The sequence below is a fragment of the Arachis duranensis genome, chromosome 2, assembly GCF_000817695.3.
Source record: "Arachis duranensis cultivar V14167 chromosome 2, aradu.V14167.gnm2.J7QH, whole genome shotgun sequence".
In the NCBI taxonomy this organism is placed as follows: Eukaryota; Viridiplantae; Streptophyta; class Magnoliopsida; order Fabales; family Fabaceae; genus Arachis; species Arachis duranensis.
Genome location: NC_029773.3, coordinates 55,377,225 through 55,389,696, shown reverse-complemented (window position 1 = coordinate 55,389,696; position 12,472 = coordinate 55,377,225). Strand labels below are relative to the sequence as shown.

The following is a 12,472-nucleotide window of genomic DNA, read 5'->3' as shown; positions in this document are numbered from 1 at the left end:
GCTTAGTGCTCCTATGTTCCTACGTTAGAGTCCACGCTAGTATAGCTAGCGTGACTCTTAACGTAGGTGTGATCCACCTTCAAGAGCATTAGTGACACTCACCTTTGTCACTAACGCTCCAAATGCCACATTCTCCACGTTAGAACTCACGTTAACTAAGTTAACGTGGCTCTTAACGTAGTAGTGAAGCCACCTTCCAACGTTAGTGACAAAAGTGAGTGTCACTAACATTGGCTCTTTGATTTCAACTCCACGTTAACTTTCACGTTAATAGTCTTAACGTGAAAGTTAACGTAGGCAATGCTAGATGGTCCAATGTTAGTGACAAAAGTGAGTGTCACTAACATTGGCTTTTGTTTCTTCTTCCACGTTAGAGTTCATGTTAACTAAGTTAACGTGACTCTTAATGTGGATCATTGCCAAGTTCTCCAACGTTAATGGTGTTCACTTTTACCATTAACGTTGGAGTTCCTTCTTCTTCTATGTTAACTACCACGTTAACTTAGTTAACATGGCAAGTAACGTGAGCTTTGGGTGGCTTCGCAGGCGTTATTGGTGATCACTTTTCTCATTACCGTTGCAAGCTTTAGCATTCCACGTTAGTGTTCACGTTAACTAGGTTAACGTGAATACTAACGTGGTTCTTCCTTGCTTCCTTTGCCCTGAAAACAAGCAATTAAAGTGCATCAAATCTCTAGCCAAAGTCATGAGATTATGCATCATCAATCATGCAATTCTAGAAAAATACTCATGAAATTATGCAAAGTTCACAAAAGTTGCTTGAATCAAGGTGTGAGTGTAATTTCATCCAAAACTTGCCTTATTCACTAAGAAAATGCATGAAACTACCCTAAAACATTAAAGAAAAGGTCAGTGAAACTGGCCTAGATGCCCTGGCATCACAACACCAAACTTAAAGCTTGCTTGTCCCTAAGCAAGTACTGAAGCATAAGAAGAATGAAATGAAATAACAAGAAGATAAGATAGAAGTAGCATTCTTGGTTTATAGGGTTTCATGCATAGCAACTTAGGTTCTTTCCTTCTAGGTTTCAAGCCTTTATCAAATCCTTAGTCACCTTCTTGATTGCATCCTTTGAGATTTCTTTCTTATTGATCCTTCCTTCTTTTTTCAAAGTTATTTTTCTTTTTGCTAAGTGCTTTGTAAGAGGGCGACTCTTTATGATAAGCTTTTAGCCAACACTCCCAAACCAGTTGGTTTTAAGGTGCTAGGTGTTAAGACACCCCTAAGGACTTACTCAATTAGTTAATCCAAGTTACCAAGTGACAATGCACCCCTAAGAGCTTATTCATCCAAGTATATCCTTTGTACTTAAACACCACAAACACATGCCTCAATTTTGAAACCCTTGATGCCTAGCATTGTTTCTTATTGTGTTTCTTTCCTTTTCACTTTTATTGCTCTTTCTCTTTTCTTATTGGGATCTTATTGTTTAGCTAGTCTCAAAGGGTGTGTCTCAAACAAAAGACTTAGGATAGATAGTTGCTTTCTTTCCTTCTTTGGTGAACCAACTTAGCTTACTAATCAATCTACCACAAACATTCAGAATGTACTTCATAAAATAACCCCACTCTTGTTCTTTTCATAACATTTTCTTTTTGATTAACTTAAAGAGACAAGCATACAAGTAGGAAAGGTGAAAGTGAACACTTAAGACATTGAGCTAGCACACTTAGCCTAAGCAATAAAACTTAAATGCATAATTGAAAGTCCTAAGCTACCATGGAAGCATGTTCTATTTCATACATGATTTTCCTTATTTAAAGCTTTGAAAAAGATAAACTAAGAAGGAACTTCACCACCTTTCACTTATTGGTATGCTCATATTCTTCTGCTTCCTTGCCCTCTTGAAGTTTACTTTGTCCACTTGTGCTTCCTCTCATTCGATTCATTCTGGCTATCTTCCAATCCTCCAATGCCTTCCTTAATGATTCATGACTTTGTTCTATCCTTTCGCGCTCCATTCGTGCTAACACATCTTTTACATCTTCATATTTTGTTATCCCAGGATGCAAAACAGGCAGTTGTTCGACTAGGTACCCAAGCCTGGCTTGGGTATTCACATGATACCCAGTCTCACTCATGTAGACACCTTCCGAAAATGCTCTATATTCATAAAAAAGATCTGCTTGTTCTCTTTGTTTCCGATGCATCTCATGGATGTGTGCACCTTGATGTGCTTGGATGTTGGTTAGCCTTTGGATGGCTTCTTGTTGCTGATCTTGCTTTTGATTCAGGTTGTGGAATGCTTCACTCTATTGTCTTCCTTGTTCCAATTGCTGGTCCATCAATTGTTTTTGCCATTCCCCTTGCTGATCCATCCATCTAGAGAATGATTCTTCTTGGCGGTCTATTAATTACGATTGAAACTCCCTTTGTGCCCCTTGATTTTCCATGCATTGCCTAGATAAGGTATCAATAGCCTATTACAATTGGTGCATGCTTAAGGTGGCTAAAATTTGCTCTTGTGGATGTTGTTCTCCTTCGGCTTGATGAGCTGGCCTATTTCGTACCCTTCGTAGGGGTAGTGGAGTTGCAGTAGCGTGCATCCGATGATAAGTGATTGGAAGACCAACCTTTATCCACTCAGGGTTTTCATCCTCAAATATCACCCTAGCCAGTTTGCAAAGGCAAAAGATAGTGCTGGGATAACCCAACTTTCCTCCAGAATCGCTCTTCTCAGCAAGCTTCCGAATGCCTTGGGCTATGAGTTCATGAGCCTTGACCTCTCCTCCCTTCATTAGACATTGCACCATCGTTGCTCTCTTGAGGTTTACCTTTGAGTTGTTTCCGGCTGGGAGGATGGATCTCCTTACAATTTCGAACCAACCTTTAGCCTCAAGGAGGAGATCTCCTCTTTTAATAAATTTGGGCTTCCTCTTGGGACCTTTTTCCCAATCTGCTCCTTGCACACATATATCCTGTATAATCTGGTCATAATTGGGGTTTTTGTCCATTCTTGAGTGATAGCTCTCCTCTTCAAAGGGTATGCTTCTTAATTTCAACACTCTCGTGATAGTCATGGGACTAAAATCCACCATGACTCCTCTCACAAAACTTGTGTATGAGTCATCTGCCTTGTCTTGCCTAACTGCATTTGCATAGAACTCTCTTACTAGAGTTGCATTCACCCTTGTGATTGGATCGGTGAGGAGCTCCCATCGGCGTTGTTCTACCTTCCTTATGATTTCTGGGCACTCGGCTTTTGTGACTTGGAAGCCTAGTTCATAAATGATTTCTTTCTCAGTCATCCACCCATACTGTAGTACATGATAAAAGGTTCTAAATCGCCCTTCATCAAAAGGAGGATGCTCTATGGGCGCCTTCCCTTTTTGTCTCTTGGAGCTTGATGATGCCATGCAGATTGTTGATGTGTTGGTTATTCTCAAGATGGCTTTGAGGGTGTATGTGAAGCCTTGGTGAGGGGTGATGTGTGTATGACCGAAAGGAGGGAATGGGGATGGTGAGCATAAGTGTATATGGAGAAGTTGTGTGAAGGGGTTTATATAAGAAGATGGCAATTGATTGAAGGGTGTGGATTGATGATGTTGTTTGATAGTGGATGGTTGGGGTTTTAGGATTGAATGAGCACAAGGATCACCTCCTTTATGGGGGTCTTGGTTCGGTCCTCAAGATTGTCCACTCCCAATGTTGCATGGCAACACTTCCAAGGACATTCCCCATGAAGACAAGTGTGAAATTCCTTTGGTGTAGTGGCCGAATCTCCCTTCCTCAATTGTCCTATCAAGTACCATCAATGTCCTTTTTGATTCCCTATATACGAAAAGAAAATGCCATGGGTTATTTGAAATTTTTGGTGGGAAAAAGTGTGACCTAACAAAATATTTCTTTTTCTTTTGGTTTTACATGACTAAATGCTTTCCATGAATGCAAATCAATCAACTATTAAGCTTCCCATGCATGCACATTGGTACACCAAACTTGTTTGTGATCACATGGTGCAACAAGTTTGGGGAATAAATCTTCCTCATAGGGTGTGTTCAAACATCACTTGATGTGTTTTGAACACCAAACTTATCATGTACTATACGTTGCATGTAGAGGAGCTTTATTTTAGTTGTCAAAATTGATTTGAAATTCCATGAAAATTGCCTTATTACTATTATTAGAGATTTAAGAAAAGAGGTATAGAACTTGGGTTGCCTCCCATGAAGCGCTTCTTTAACGTCATTAGCTTGACGGTTGATCCTTGTCAAGGTGGTTGGTGGTGCTTGAAATCCTCTCCTCTTGCACTGAACCTATGTCCATTGGCTTTGTTGATAAGCTCCATATGCTCCAAAGATAAGATTTTGTTGATAGTATACACAGGAGGCAGCTGAGATGGAATAATGGGGAGGTGAGGTGGTATAGATGGAAAGTATGTAGAAATCACCTCATCTCCTGGCGAGAAATTTTCTGTAGGAATTTTCTTATTTTTCCATCTCCTTGGGACTTTCTTTTTTGTATCTCTTGATGCTTGCTTGTTCTCTATAGCTCCTTTCCTTAGGTGATCCTTGTTGTTTCCTCTGCATGAATCTGGTGGTTTTGGTTCCCTTTGGATTACCTTTGAATGTGGTTATTCCTGAATATGTGACTTCGCATCCAATATGGTTTCCAATTGTGTTGTTTGTGCTTCTTTGTTTGTTTCTTGCATCAGTGCTTCATTGTGCTCTTCTCTTAATTCTTTGTTTTCTTGACTTGATTCTTGTGAGAGTTTGAAAACATTGAAAGTGAGCTGCTCATCATGTATTCTCAGCACTAGCTCTCCTCGCTCTACTTCTATGAGTGCTCTGGTTGTGGCTAGGAATAGTCTTCCCAAAATGATGGGATAGATAGGATTCTCATCCATTTCCAGAACAACAAAATCTGTGGGAAGATAGTAGCTTCCAACCTTAACCAGCACATTTTCAACCACCCCTATTGCTTGTTTTTGAGTTTTGTCAGCCAACCTGATAATTACATCAGTAGGGGTTAGTTCATTGATTTGGAACTTCTTCATGAGGGAGAGAGGCATTAAGTTGATTCTTGCTCCCAAGTCACAAAGCCCTTTGTCAATCATTGTTCCTCCTATGGCACAAGGAATATGGAAACTCCCTGGATCCTCCTTCTTTATGGGTGGCCCTGGTTGAATGAGAGAATTGCAATCCCTGTTCATCTTTATAGTTTGTCCACCCTTCAATGGACTTTTTCTGGCTAGTAGCTCCTTTATATACTTGATGTAGAAAGGCATTTGCTGGAGAGCTTTAATAAATGGTATATTTACATCAAGAGATGCAAACATATCAAGGAACCTTGAGTACATTCTCCCTGCTACACCACCTTTAAGCCTGTGGGGAAAAGGTGCATATGGGTTCAACACCTCCTTCTTCTTTAGCTCTTCCTTAGATGTAAGTTGAGTTGTATAGCTTCCTTCCTCCTGGCTTTCCTTTTGGTTATTTTGGAGGTGTTCTACTCCATTCATACTCCCTTCATTACTTGTGGTTATCATTTTGCATTCTTCCCATCTCACCTTCTTTGTTTCTCCTCTTGGATTCTTCTCTGTATCACTGGGGAATCCATCAGTGAGTTTGGGAATTTGTTGAGATAAATACCCTACTTGGGACTCCAATCTCTTGATGTTTTCTCCTTGGTTCTTGATATTGGCTCGCACTTCTTCCTTAAACACCTTGTTGTCTTGGACTTCTCTGCATAAGTTTTCAAGTAGAGCTTTAATCTTTGAGAGCCTATCATCTGTTGATGATGGTGGGTTGAGATTAGATGGTTGAGAAGGTGGGTTAAATGGATATTGGTAATATCTTTGTGAGGTGTTTTGATGAGTAGCATTGTTGTTAGAGTTGAGGTTGTGGCGTCTCTGATCTTGCCCTTGGTCTTGTTGGTTTCCCCATCCAAAGTTAGGGTCATTTTTCCATCCAGAGTTGTAAGTTTTGGAGTATAGATCATGGACTTGTCTAGGTGAGTTTCCAACATAGTTGGCTTGCTCCCAATCACCTTCTTCTCCTATGTTTACTCCTTCTTGAGCTGATGATGAGGTGACGGCTGCTGCAACTTGGTTCTCCTCCACCTTCTTGGTAAGATCTGCTAGCTGCTTGGTGATCATCTTGTTTTAAGCTAACAATGCATCCATGTGGTTCAGCTCCATTACTCCTCTGGTGTTACTTATTTCGGAGGCATAGAAGTAGTCATTTTCAGCAACTGTTTCAATGACATCTATGGCTTCTTCAATGGTTTTCTTCTTGTTTAGAGAGCCTCCTGATGAATGATCCATAGCCTTCTTTGACTCATAGAAAAGACCTTCATAGAAGATGTGAAGTTGAACCCACTCATTAAACATCTTTGGTGGGCATCTCCTTGTCAGGTCTTTGAATCTCTCCCATGCTTCATAAAGTGTCTCACCATCTTGTTGTCTAAAAGTTTGCACCTCAGTTCTTAGCCTATTGATCCTTTGAGGAGGGTAAAACCTTGCCAGAAACTTGTTCACCACTTCTTCCCAATTAGTTAAGCTCTCCTTTGGGAAGGATTCAAGCCATTTGGATGTCTTGTCCCTGAGTGAAAAAGGGAATAAGAGCAACTTATAGACATCTGGATGGACTCCATTGGACTTCACTGTGTCACAAATCCTCAAGAAGGTGGTCAAATGTTGATTAGGATCTTCTTGAGCACCTCCTCCAAATGAGCAATTATTCTGCACAAGAGTGATGAGCTGGGGTCTTAGCTCAAAATTGTTGGCATGTATGGTGGGCTTCTGAATGCTGCTTCCACAGTTTCCTGGATTAGGATTGATATAGGATCCTAAGACTCTCCTTTCTTGCCCAGCTCGGTTTGCATGGCCTTCTCTGACATGATTATGAGCTTCTTCTTCATGATTGTTTTCCATATTTTCTTCCATGTTGGGTTCAAAATACTCTTCCTCTTCTTCCTCAGCACCAATAATCATTTTCCCTCTTGCTTCCCTTCTTAGTCTCCAAAGGGTTCTTTCAGGTTCTGAATCAAAGGATGTTGAAACTCCTTCTCTTCTCCCTGTCATACAACAAACAGATTGCACAACAGGAGATAAAATGAAGAAACTATTCTTGTTAGAGTAATTGTTACTGTGAGTGATGCAAATTATCAAACAGTTAGTGGGTTGTGAGCAGAATTGTAATCAAAGGAGGAAAGAACAAAAAAATAAAAGAGGGTGCAGGGGATGAGGAAGAAATTAAAATAAAGTAAAGGAAATTAACTGAATAAAGTAAACAAAAAGAAAAATGCTCAATCTAGTGATCTTCAAACTTTATCATTGTTGATTCAAAATCAATCCCCGGCAACGGCGCCATAAACTTGATGCATGAAAACTTGTCTCTCAACAAATTTCCCTTCGGCAAGTATACTGAATTCGCGTCAAGTAAAACTCACAAAAGAGTGAGGTCGAATCTCACAAGGATTGATTGGTCAAGCAACTTTAGTTAGAAGAATGTGCTAGCTGAACTAAACAGAATTTAGATTGAGATGCAGAAATCTAAAGGACTAGAAAGTAAATAACAAAAATTAAAGTGCAGAATCTTAAATGGGAATTTGGGGTAATGAGCATGAAATTAAATGGCAGAAAGTAAAGAGAATGGGTAAGATCAGAAATGAGGAGATCATTGGGTTTAGGAGATGTTGCATTCTCCGGATCAAGTTCATTCTCATCTCTTCCTCAATCAATGCATTCATTAATCTCCTTGGCAATCTTAAGTGATTGGATCCCAATTCCTTGGTAATCCAATCTCTCTAAGCTTGAACAATTGCCCAATTCCTTGATTTAATTGTTCATGGGAAGAGATGAAGTGTGGTCACTGACTATACCACATGTATTTCCAAATTAAAGTGTTGGGAGGATTACATGTCACTATATCCGCCCAAACCCCAATTTGGTCCAACATGAGAAAGCATTTCTAGCATGATCTCCTCATCCCTTTTCCAAGGCTCAAAGGAGATCCAATTATGGAGAGTTTCTTTTCCAAGACAACTAACCAATTGAATTAAGATCGAAAAATTTCTAGTAAGATCAAGAGAAAAGAAAGAAAGAAGAAGAATGAAAACTATAATTGATCCATCAAATTACAACAGAGCTCCCTAACCCAATGAAAGGGGTTTAGTTGTTCAAAGCTCTAGAAATGGAAAATGGCAGAAAAGAAGAATCCATGCTAAAAGTGCAGAAAAGTAAATCTATAAAGAGTAGTTCCCAAATGTGCCAAGCTTCTCTATAGTTCAAAACTACTCCTATATATTCTACTCCTCTTGATATTCTAGTGAGTTCTTCAAGTCTTGGATGTGGGCTTTGGATCTTGAGTTGAAGCAGTTCTCATCTTTAGTGGGCCCAACTTGTAGAGAAAGATGAATTAGGCTTTGGGTATTTAGTAAGATTTAACGTTGATTTCCATTGTGGGTTCGAGAATGTTAGTGGCATTCACTTTTTCCACTAACGTTCCAACCTCATATATCCACGTTAAATCCAACGTTAGTGGTCTTAACGTGACTACTAACGTTGCTTTCTCAAAACTTGGCTAACGTTATTGGGACTCACTTTTCCCAATAACGTTGGCTTATACCCCTTCGCAAACGTTAATGGGAATAACTTTTCCCATTAACGTTGCTTAGTGCCCCTATGTTCCTACATTAGAGTCCACGTTAGTATAGCTAACGTGACTCTTAACGTAGGTGTGATCCACGTTCAAGAGCGTTAGTGACACTCACCTTTGTCACTAACGCTCCAAATGCCACATTCTCCACGTTAAAACTCACGTTAACTTAGTTAACGTGGCTCTTAACGTAGTAGTGAAGCCACCTTCCAATGTTAGTGACAAAAGTGAGTGTCACTAACGTTGGCTCTTTGATTTCAACTCCACGTTAACTTTCACGTTAGTCTTAACGTGAAATTTAACGTAGCAATGCTAGATGGTCCAACGTTAGTGACAAAAGTGAGTGTCACTGGTGGACGAAATTGTGATCCTCAAAGTTGGTCCCTTTGTATTTGTATGAAATCAAAAATACCCCAAAGAGATCATGGTATGATGAATTGGGATCTTAATAATCCCTGGTGTGATCATAACTCCGTTCAACTTAACCAGCAAGTGTACTGGGTCATCCAAGTAATACCTTACGTGAGTAAGGGTCGATCCCACAGAGATTGTTGGTATGAAGCAAGCTATGGTCACCTTGTAAATCTCAGTTAGGCAGATTAAATTGGTTTATGATGAGTTCGAAAATTAATAATAACTAGAAAATAAAATAGTAAATAGTTACTCATATAATTCCATGGTGGGAATTTCAGATAGGCATGTGGAGATGCTGTGCTCCTCTCGAATATCTACTTTCTTCTTACATTCATCCAATCTTTCTTACTCCTTTCCATGGCAAGCTGTATGTAGGGCATCACCGTTGTCAATGGCTACATCCCATCCCCTCAGTGAAAACGTTCCTATGCTCTGTCACAGCACGGCTAATCATCTGTCGATTCTCAATCAGGTTGGAATAGAATCCCTAGATTCTTTTGCGTCTGTTACTAATGCCCAGCCTTCAGGAGTTTGAAGCTCGTCACAGTCATTCAATCCCAAAATCCTACTCGGAATACTATAGACAAGGTTTAGACTTTCCGGATTCTCATGAATGCCGCCATCAATTCTAGCTTATACCACGAAGATTCTGTTGGGGAATCTAAGAGATATGCGCCCGGCCTAAGGTAGAACGGAAGTGATTGTCAATCACGCGCGTTCATAGGTGAGAATGATGATGAGTGTCACGGATCATCACATTCATCAAAGTGTTGTGCAACGTATATCTTGGAATAAGAATAAAAGAGAATTGAATAGAAAGTAATAATAATTGTATTGAAACTTGAGGTACAACAGAGCTCCACACCCTTAATCTATGCTGTGCAGAAACTCCACCATTGAAAATACATAAGTGAAAGGTTCAGGCATGGCCGAATGGCCAGCCCCCATGGTCTAAGGACTAGGCGTCCAGAGATGTCTAATACACTGGTAAAAAGTCTTATTTATAATAAACTAGCTACTAGGGTTTACATGAACAAGTAATTGATGCATAAATCCACTTCCGGGGCCCACTTGCTGTATGTTTGGGCTGAGCTTGATCTATCCACGAGCTGAGGCTTTTATTGGAGTTGAACGCCAAGTTATAACGTGTTTTGGGCGTTCAACTCCGGATCATGACGTGTTTCTGGCGTTTAACTCTAGACAGCAGCATGTACTTGGCGTTCAACGCCAAGTTACATCATCAATTCCCGAATAAAGTATAGACTATTATATATTTCTGGAAAGCTCTAGATGTCTACTTTCCAACGCCGTTAAGAGCGCGCCATGTGGAATTCTGTAGCTCCAGAAAATTCATTTTGAGTGCAGGGAGGTCAGATTCCAACAGCATCAGCAGTCCTTTGTCAGCCTCCTATCAGAGTTTTGCTCAAGTCCCTCAATTTCAGCCAAAAATTACCTGAAATCACAGAAAAACACACAAACTCATAGTAAAGTCCATAAATGTGAATTTATCATAAAAACTAATGAAAATATCCCTAAAAGTAGCTTGAACTTACTAAAAACTACCTAAAAATAATGCCACAAAGCGTATAAATTATCCGCTCATCAGTCACTAACGTTGGCTTTTGTTTCTTCTTCCACGTTAGAGTTCACATTAACTAAGTTAACGTGACTCTTAACGCAGATCATTGCCAAGTTCTCCAACGTTAATGGTGTTCACTTTACCATTAACGTTTGAGTTCCTTCTTCTTCTACGTTAACTACCACGTTAACTTAGTTAACGTGGCAAGTAACGTGAGATTTGGGTGGCTTCGCAGGCATTATTGGTGATCACTTTTCTCATTACCATTGCAAGCTTTACCATTCCACGTTAGTGTTCACGTTAACTAGGTTAACGTAAATACTAACGTGGTTCTTCCTTGCTTCCTTTGCCCTGAAAACAAGCAATTAAAGTGTATCAAAGCTCTAGCCAAATTCATGAGATTATGCATCATCAATTTATCATGCAATTCTAGCAAAATACTCATGAAATTATGCAAAGTTCACAAAAGTTGCTTGAATCAAGGTGTTAGTGTAATTTCATCCAAAACTTGCCTTATTCACTAAGAAAATGCATGAAACTACCCTAAAACAGTAAAGAAAAGGTCAGTGAAACTGGCCTAGATGCCGTGGCATCATGTACATGGAGAGAGAAGAAGGCGTGTGGAAGCGCACAGTGTGCGGACGCGTGGGTGGCCATATATGGAAAAGGACGCGCACGCCTCAAGGACGTGTACGCGTGGGCAAATTTGTGCCTCTAGCACAGTACCAGCCCCAGACCAGTACAACTCTCTGGCCAAACAAGGTTTTACGCCGATTTCTTCATCCACACAAACAGGCCTTAGGCGCAGACGCGTGGGTCACCAAGAGAAGAAACGGCGCGCACGCGTATAGTACGCGTGCACGTGGGCTAGATGGTGCCTAAGGCACATTTCCTGCCCAGCTCCTGCGCCACTTTCTATTCAATCTCACCCAAGTCAGATTCACGAAGGACGCGGACGCGCACTAGGCGCGCGCACGTGGAATGCTTTTTTTTATGCAGAATGCAGGTGATGATGCAGAATGTACGCATGAACACTGATAAAAAGAAAACAAAATAAAACTAAAAATGAAAAGGAATGATCATACCATGGTGGGTTGTCTTCCACCTGGCACTTTTAGTTATTGTCCTTAAGTTGGACATTTGGTGAGCTCTTTGTTATGGTGGCTTGTGCTTGAACTCATCCAGGAATCCCCACCAATGCTTGCAATTCCAATAGCCTCTGGGACCCTAAACTAGGCGCATAATGCCTTCAAGCAAGTTGAAGTAAGTGAGATGACCCCAAGATTGTTGATTGCTAGGATGAATTCCGGGGTCCCAAACCTTACTGTTGCACCCGTCTTTGTGTTGATCACCATTGTTCCAACCGGGTGGCAAGCAATTTGAATTCTCACTGAAGCAGCCAAACAACTCTCTAGACCCATTCAATCGAGCTCAACACCACCCTTTGCATTTAAACTTTGAGCTTTCAACCATATTTAACCTTGTAGGACAACTCTTACCACTAACCATCTTCCTCGTACTCTTAATGCCACAAAGAGCTCTAAGTTGACCATCCGTCTCCAGTAGTCCATATTCAAGTGGGAAAGTAAAGGCTAAGGATAGGAATTTTACCAACTTGAATGTTGTATTGGATGGTAATGGCTTTGAGGGAGATGTTTCTGATGATCTTGCAAGCTCCACTCCCGTGTGCTCTTCCTTGACAACTTCCACCTCTTTGCAAGCTTCTTTAATTTCAACCTCTTCCTCTTGGTAGCTTTCTTCCAATTCAATCTCTTCTTTATTGCTAACCAAAGGCATGGGAGGTTGTGCTTCTTCTTCTTTAATCTCCATGTCAAGTCCAATGGGAGAGGATTCAATTGT

The 12,472-nt window shown here is 40.5% G+C and overlaps 1 non-coding gene across 1 annotated transcript; it reads left to right on the top strand.

Annotated features, from left to right (window-relative positions):
• Positions 1-6,344: 6,344 nt before the first annotated feature.
• On the top strand, positions 6,345-6,452 carry LOC127745191 (small nucleolar RNA R71). Its single transcript, XR_008006388.1, has one exon. It is a non-coding gene; the product is annotated as a small nucleolar RNA R71 (small nucleolar RNA).
• Positions 6,453-12,472: the final 6,020 nt, after the last annotated feature.